Genomic DNA, 9,283 nt, shown 5'->3' with positions numbered 1-9,283 from the left:
TTTTGCATCATAACAATATTTTTTTGTTGTATCTTCATTTTCTTTTCGAATTTGCAAAATTTTCTTTCTTTCTTGTCAACCAAGAAGATTGTTCAATTATGAAATTACCCCATTAAATTGTGGTAAATTACTGCCATCTCTTTTCTATTTTTAGATGATCCCATGACTAACAACCATAATTCTTACAAAAGCCTAGCATTGCTACCATTTGAACTTACTGTAATCAAGCTTACTATTAAGCCTAGCATTTGTAAAATCAAACTTTATTTAAAACCCCATATTTCTTCTCTTATCTTAAAAAGTATTTTTCTTTATTAAATCTCTAGTTTTTGAAAACATAGAAATTAATGCTATAAAAAAAAATCGAGAAATAATAAGTGTGCTTCCCATAAAATTATGTAGAGTTTTGAACCAGAGAGAGGTGTTGAAATGAAACTCCACGACTCTATTAATAACCACACAACTGAATATTGGTCTACGTACAGGGCTACAACTCAATTTTCTTTTTCTTATCGGTCTTCGCAAAAGATATAGAATGCCAATAGCTATCCATACAACTACTATTGTGTATCCCACTTCATTCTCTCCATTTAGCATCTAAGAAATAAGTTGTGCATGTGGGTGTCCATGTAGTTGTTGTTATGAGGGGGTTTTTAAGGAGATGTTGAAATCATAGAAAAAATAAAAAACATTGTCAATGAAAAGAAACCATATTATTAGAAAAAGTCATCAACTAAAAGAAACTGCATTATTAGAAAAAGATATCAACCAAACTTGATATGAAGGGGTTTTTAAGGAGATGTTGAAATCATAGAAAAATTAAAAGACAATGTTAATGAAATGAAACCATATTATTAGAAGAAGACATCAACGAAAAGAAACCACCACATTATTAGAAAAAGATATCAACCAAACTAGAATTCATTGTAAGGACCAATTTTGAAAACCATTCTTAAACAATGACAACAAAACAACCAACCAAGCCTTACAACAACAACACTGCAGATGTGTATTACATATTACAATATTTCCCTATTAGACATGGAAAACTTTCCTTTTAATGACATAAATTATTGAATCTATAGAACTTGAAGTTTTTAATGGAGATGAAAGTATAGTGATAGTGTTCTTCGATTGAGAAATGTTAAGAGAAAAGTTCAATTCCCTTGGTTGTTAAAGGTATATATTTGTTTTTTGGTTTTCTTTAAATTGTTTCAAGCTGAACAAAACATATAGTATAAATTAGAAACAGATGAAAACTAAAAATACTATTTTCATTGTGCAAATAGATTTACATTTTCAATGATGTAAATTCAAATACTTTTGATCATTATCTATAATGAATAGAAGAAACCTCTATTTACCATTTTTTAACAGAATTTGAGAAAAATGTTTGCCTATATACTAAATTCTATTAAAATTTTATAATGTTTTAATGTAAAGACTTTTTAAATTTTAAAAATTTAAAGATAACATTTCATTGTAACATTTTTTTATAAAAAAAATTATTTAATATATACCCTTCTAAATAATTTGGAAAACCAGCGCTTTAAATTTGATCAATGACACTAACAAAAACACAACCGCTACATGAAGTTCCATCGGCACATGGACTGCTGTTGGAAAATAACCACCTCTTAATTTTTCACTGTAACTTAACTTTATTTTTATGTTTCTTTATTTCATTAAATTAGAAGCAAATATATTAATTTGATACGAGGAGAAGGGCGAGAACAGAGGCTCAACCGCTGCATGAAGTTCCATCAGCACATGGACTGCTGTTAAAGTAACCACCTTTAATTTTTCAGTGTAACTTAACTTTAATTTTATGTTTCTTTACATCACAAAATAATTTTTTTTTTTTTTTTGTGGGATGATGGGATGGTAGTTTTATTAGGATATTATCTTCTCAACTTGGTTTCAAATTTTATGCGGAAACCAGGGCACCTTATAATCACACTAGAAAGATAAACATCTAAGTGTATGACTTACCAGTTTTTGTATATATCTTAAAAAAAAACTACGAGTTTTTGTATATATCTTAAAAAAAAAAATTAATTCCCATTAACTATTCTTTTTGCTAATTTTTTTTTATTATTTATAAAATTATAAAATATAGAATTTTAATTTGTTTTCTTTCTCACAATTAACTACAGCAATAAAAACTAAGCTAATATTCTATTTTATTATGAAATATATGCCATGTTTAGTAAATTTCACTTATTCTTATAATATTTTTATTAAAAAGCAGAAATTCTAAAAATATTCCCTTTCTCAAAACCCATCGAAATATAAATTACGTTATGCTCTAAACTTTCTCCCTATCTGGAAGATTCAACGCTTTCAGTATTTTACATATTAGATAAACAACGAAACCATGGAAATAAGCACCTTTTCTTACTAATGACTTTGAAAAGCTCCCACATAAATGTTATTGTTCGTGGAGAGTCACTGCTCTCTCACCACACCAGAAACTAAGTACGGAAATACCTTTGTTTGTTCACGAACAAATGACACACTATTCTTTATACACTCTGTCTGTATGGTTTAATCTTCCAGGATAGTGTTATTCAGTTGATGGAATTCTATAATGATGTAAATTCAAATAATTTTTAACATTATCTCATGAATAAAAGAAATATAATTTTAACATTATCTAATGAATAAAAGAAATATCTGTTTAGTTTTTTTAATAGAATTTGAGAAAAATGTTTGCTTATATATTAAATTCTATTAAGATTTTATAGTGTTTTAATGTAGCTACTTTTTAAATTTTAAAGATTTAGCTGGACAATATTTGATTTTGGTATTTTTTTATAAAGAATTTATTTACTATACACTTGTTAATACAAGTACAGTTTTTTTTATAATTTTCATTTATACCATTGTTAATAGAAGTACAATTTTTTTTTATAATTTTCATTTTTGAAAAATAAAATAAATATATACTTCCAAATAATTTGGAAAACCAGCCCTTCAAATTGGATCACTAACCCGAAAAAAGCACAACGACTGCATGAAGTTCCATCCGGACATCGACTGCTGTTGGAAAATAACCACCTTTTAATTTTTCACTGTAACTTAACTTTATTTTTATGTTTCTTTATTTCATTAAATTAGAAGCAAAAATATTAATTTGATATCAGGAGAAAGGCGAGAACAGAGGCGCAACCGCTGCATGAAGTTCCATCAGCACATGGACTGCTGTTAAAGTAACCACCTTTAATTTTTCAGTGTAACTCAACTTTATTTTTATGTTTCTTTACGTCATAAAATAATTTTATTATTTGTTTTTTTGTGGGATGATGGGAGGGTAGCTCTATTAGGATATTATCTTCTCATTATAAAAATAATTTCATTATTTGTTTTTTGTGCGATGGTAGTTTTATTAGGATATTATCTTCTCAACTTGGTTTCAAATTTTATGTGGGCATCATGGCACATTATAATGGGACTAAAAACATAAACATCTAATTGTATGACTTATTGTTATTGTATATATCTTAAAAACTAATTCCTGTTAACCATTTATTAACTATTTTTTTAAAGAATAATTTTATTATTTATAAAATTATAAAATATAAAATTTAAATCTATTTTCTTTTTTATAATAAGATTAATAAAAGAATATTATAAACTTTTTTCCCTATAATAAAATTGATAAAAGAAAATAATTTTGTTATTTATAAAACTATAAAATATAGAATTTATAACCTTATTTCCTTTCCTATAATAAAATCAATTTGTTTTATTCCATAATTGTATTTTCAATCTTATTTTATTTAATGTCAATTTTTTATTATTAAAATAATTGAAATAAAAGAAAAAAAAATTAACTACCACACTACAAACTAAGCTAATTTTTTATTAAAAATAAACTAAATTTTTATTTTATTATGAAAAATATTGCATGTTTATTAAATTTCACTTATTCTTATAATATTTTCATTAAAAAGCAGATATTCTAAAAATATTCCTTTTTCAAAACCCGTCGAAATATAAATTAGGTTATGCTCTGAACTTTCTCCCTATCTGGAAGATTCAACGTTTTCAGTATTTTACAAATTAGATAAACAACGAAACCATGAAATAAGCACCTTTTATTACTAGTGACTTTGAAAAGCTCCCACATAAATGTTATTGTTCTTGGAGAGTCACTGCTCTCTCACCACACCAGAAACTAAGTACGGAAATACCTTTGTTTGTTCACGAACAAATGACACACTATTCTTTATACACTCTCCATCTGTATGGTTTAATCTTCCAGGATACTGTTATTCAGTTGATGGAATTCTGTGATATAACGAAGATTGAATTTCTTTTTTTAATTTGGTTCTAGCTCAGAATCCGGAGAAATTTGGTATTTATTTAGCACTTGTCTAAATTGCGAAAGATATTGAGTTGTTCTCGAGTTTATTATCAGAAAGAAAAATCCTTCCAGAAATTATAAAACTATATTTTAAATGAGACTTTTTTAATTTATTAAACTACATTTTTTATAGGTTAAATCTATCGAGAGCATATATATGAAAATACAAAGAAAAATGAGAGAAGTATGATTATCAATCCATGTGCTAAACTATTATTGGAATCTCATATCTACATAGGAGCAATGAATACATTATTATATAGTTGACATATTTCTAATTTGATTATCTATTGTTTGACTAATCTATTGTCCCTAATAATTTGTTGAATGGTAACTGAATACATCTATTAATTTTTTGTCCTAATTCTGATAGTTCAGAACACAAAATTTGATGGCTAATTTGTCAGCAATTACATAGCTCACTTTAAGCATTATCCTCAACACTCCCCCTTAATGCTTAATGAGTTGATTCCAAGAATATCCCTCATGTATTTGAACTTCCCTTTAGGTAGTGCTTTCGTAAATATATCTCAAGCTGTTCATTTGTTGTACCAAACTTTATTTCAATTTCTCCTTTTGCCAGAGTCTCTTATGAAATGATATTTGATATCAATGTGTTTGGTGTGATGATGAAACACTAGATTTTTAGTTATGGCAATGGTAGGCAAGTTATCACAGTAAATAGTTGTGGCATATTTTGGTTCTTGTTTTAGATTTAACAATACTTTCTTCAACCAAATTGCTTCACATGTTACTGTTGCTGCTCCTTTGTAGAAGAAAATGAAATAGTTGGTTACTTCTTTGAACACCATAACACTGCACCTGATCCAAGGCTAAATACATAATGATGCAAGAGCATCAAGGCCTAGCCAGCAATATGATGGAGTGGTCACATGTTGTGGCAAATACAAGTTTGAAGGGAGACTTGGTTGTTAAATTATTATTAATTTCAAATAAATGTAAGTAGTTAAGAGTGGCCTAATTCTGAACAGAATTGGAAATAATTAGCAAGTGATCCTCCCTGCATGGAGATCAAGCTAATTAGTTATATTGATTAGTTAGAGTAGGATAGGATTTCTAAGAATAGAGTGAATTCCTTCATTTGTGGAAAGAAAATGTTAAGTATGACATATATGTAATTTCCTTATTTTCTATAGGAAGGATGTGAGAGGGATGTGAGAGGAGACAGAAGGAGATAGAGCCAGGATGGAGAGTTAATGTGAGGACTGCATTCCTTGAGACAAAGGTCTTTAATGTTTAATCAGGCTGAAGGCCGAGACTCTATATTTATTTATTGTGAATAAAGAACCCGTGTTGTGGGTATGACTGTATAAACAGCTCGTGGAGGCTTTGAATACTTATTTCCTTTGCATTTGCATGAAATTGGTGTGGTTTTGTGATTTCCAAATGTTATAATTGAAATACAGTCTAAAAGATCGATCGGAGAAGTTAAACCCATCGTTTTGGTTCCGCAAGCGGAAAACCAAAAATACACTAAGTGTTGGACGCAAACACACTTAGAATTAGAAGTCGGACTTGAAAAAGTTATGAACGAGAGTTTTTAAGGTTGTCGTGTCCGTGGAACCAAGTCACATCACGTAGTTGGATTGATGCGTACAAAAGTTTATTTGCAGACCTTTGCGATTGGCGATCGTTGACACCTTGCATCAGCATTACCGCATTGGCACAGTGGAAGTGGGAGCAGTGAAGTGTGAATGTGGACATTGCAATCATCGATAGCGATCGATGATATCACATTGGAGTTTTGCAAGGGAATGTTGCAAGTGCCGAAAGTGTAGTAATGGAGCTACCGATCGCCGATATTGCGATCTAATCTGAGCCGTCTGATCGGCCAGATCCAGATCTGTGGCTATAATATAAAAGATTGCTTTGAAAATGGAAAAGGTATGTTTGCTTTTGTATTTTGATATATCAGTCCCGATATCGTGTCTAAGCCTTCTCAAAGGTTTTGGAATCCCAAAGGGAAAAGTCATAGTTTATAAAGGAAAAGGGGTGTTCGGCGGGGTGATTGAATGGATCATTTTTTGATCCACTTGGAGGTTTTAAGGCTGGATGCCTATAAAACGCTTCTGATGCATATATGTGGCATAGAACTTTAAAGGGCGGTTGATAAGGGAAAGTTAAGTCCCGATAAGTTATATTGATTGTGTAGCCTTAGGATTGCATCATTTTTGGTATCAGAGAAAGAAAGGAAAAAATTTCCTACGAAGAGATGTTTGCTTATGAAGATTTAATACTACAGAGGTATGGAAATAGCAACATGTTGAATGAATGAAGTTTGGTACCAGATTACAACAGCGAGACTGTAGAAGAACTTTTGGGAAATTCTTAGAGATTGTAGAAGAACTTACAGATGCAAGAGACAAAGGAAATCCATTCAAACAGAAAGTGTGAAGAATGCAGCGCAATAAAATAAGAGAAGTTGTGAGAGAAGAACCGAATGTGTTCATAAAAGCAGAGTAGGGAAAGCACTCAGAAGTGGCAACGAACTTGATGAATACAACAAGATATTGGACAGAGAGGATAGTTGAAGTGTTATCGAAAGAGAAGGTGAGAGATTACAGAAGCCTGGAAGGAGCAAAGGTTTTTCTCAAGAGAAGGTTCCAGATAGAGGATCGTGCTTACCAAAAGACTGAGTGAGGAGAGCTTAGTGAGGTAAGATCGCAGTAAGGAAGACTTGTTGTTGCTGAGACTTATTGCAAAGGAGTGAGGAGCCCATGGAAAGAGAGGAGAAGAAGATGACTACAAATAGTCATAGCAAAGGTTCAGAAAGAAGCCACAGCAGAGGAAAAGATGCCAAAGAAAATGGCATGAGGATGAGTCAAGAAGAGTTTGGCAGAGAGAAAGCTAAGATAGATTTCCATATTGGAATATTGATGGAGATGCTGCAGAGAAGTGTTGAAGACTAGAAGCATGGTTGGACCATGAGGAAAAGAGTAAATTGGCAGAGGCTACAAGAAAAGAGAAATCAACAAGTGAAGTTAGAGATAGTAGAAGAATTAAGAAATATTGAGCAGATATTGAGTGCTCAAGAGGAATCAAAGGAACTCAGAGAAGTAGAACCAGAAATGGAAGTTTCCATTTGTAGACCAGAACAAGGTGAAATGTTGGGTGAAGAGGATAATGAGAGATCAGCTGAAGATCTCATGGACTATTGGCATGGTTAAGAGAAATTCAAAGATATGTTGACAAGGGAAGTAGATCAGGCAATGAAGCCTTGTGATTTTAATTCTCATTGCTTGTGTATGTTTGTAGGATATGCAGAGGATGATGGACAGTCTGGTGAAATTGTCATGAGCAGGAATGAAGCTCTTGAGGTGAAGTATGATGGAGAATCCCTTTTAGAGGAAGAAGGTGTTGATCTATTGCAGCAGATGGAGTTCATAGATGAAATTATGTTTGATGTGAAACAGGCAGATGAGGTTGATATAGACTAGAAGTCTAATGACAATGCCATAGTGGTACTAAAAGAAGGTAAACCAATGAATTTGTTTAATGGAATTGATGAAAGATTCTTGCAATATGATAGTGTATAAAACAAGACAACTCAGGAGGATTGCCAGGAAAAGAATGAAGCTGAGAATGTAGATTGTGATGAACTGCTAGAGAGATTTCACAAGGAAATAGAATTCTTGGAGAGATTTCTTAGGGAACCTGAAGGAGAAATGAAGCTCGTAGAACCTGATGGAGAAAAAGATGTGGAAGATAGAAGTAATAAATATGATGCTGAAATCAAAGAAATTGAGTAGAGATTATTTGAAGGTGAGATGAAAGATCAGGAGCAACAAGAAAGTTATGTCCTCAGAGACATGAAGGAGATAGAAGTATTAATTCATCAACATGAAGATGGAAAGAACTAGCAATTTGGAAGGGATGATCAGCTACATGAGAATGAATTTGAGGAAGACACTAGATTGTATCAGTATAGCATAGTAGCAGAATGAAGAACCAGAGATTAGTTTGGCAGTACAAAGAAAAACAAGTGAAGACCGAAGATACATATGGAGAATCAAGAAAAGGGTCAAGTGGAAGCTATTGCAACAGAGGTGGAATGGCAAGCTAATAAATGAGTTCAGAGAACTTGAGCAAATTCATATTGATATGTTACAAAAGGAAATACTAAAAGAAATGGAGACACAATGAGAAGGATCTGCTGAAATCCAAAAGATCTATGATGGAGGATTGGTGCTTGAAGCATCAAAAGGAAATGAAAGGTATTGTATTTTGAAAACTGAAAGTTGTTGTGTGTTTGTAGGTCATATGGACTTGAGTAAAGACAAGAAATTATCGGAAATTGTTATATTAACAAGTGGAGAGATGCCTACTCATAGTCATATGCAGAATAAGGAGGGAAGTTACAACCAAGTGCAGGAGGATATCCAGTCAGATGACATCCAAAGGATAAGTGAAAAGAAGGATGGCAAAAGAATTATTGAAATCAAAGGATACACTAAGGTAAGGCAACTGTTTAGTGTTGGCATAAGTAAAGGAAACTCACATAATTATGTGATGCAGAGGGAAAATCAACTGTTAAACATAGCTGTAGTAAATTATGTAGATATAAGACAACTGTTTAAAACTGAAGCCAAAAGAGGACAATTATTGAAGATTGATAAAGAAGACTTTGTAGATATTAAATAGTTGTTGATAATCATTAACCTTAAAGAAAGCCAGAGTAAAGAAGGATTAAAGACAAATGATGCAGACAATGAAGATTGTGCAGAACTATTGGAATAAATTGCAAATGAGATGACAGATTTGTGGCATAAGTCAAGTATTTTGAAGAGGATGCAAGAAAGCCAAAGAATAAGTGATCATACTATACAACCAGAATTGAATGAGAATGACGGAGTTGCCAGAACTGTTGGAATAATGAGGAAGCAAGGTAAAGCA

This window comes from Pinus tabuliformis, chromosome Q (genome assembly GCF_031772625.1).
Source record: "Pinus tabuliformis cultivar Carrire ecotype Pingquan chromosome Q, CPIR1, whole genome shotgun sequence".
NCBI lineage: Eukaryota > Viridiplantae > Streptophyta > Pinopsida > Pinales > Pinaceae > Pinus > Pinus tabuliformis.
This window is presented reverse-complemented; position numbering follows the sequence as displayed.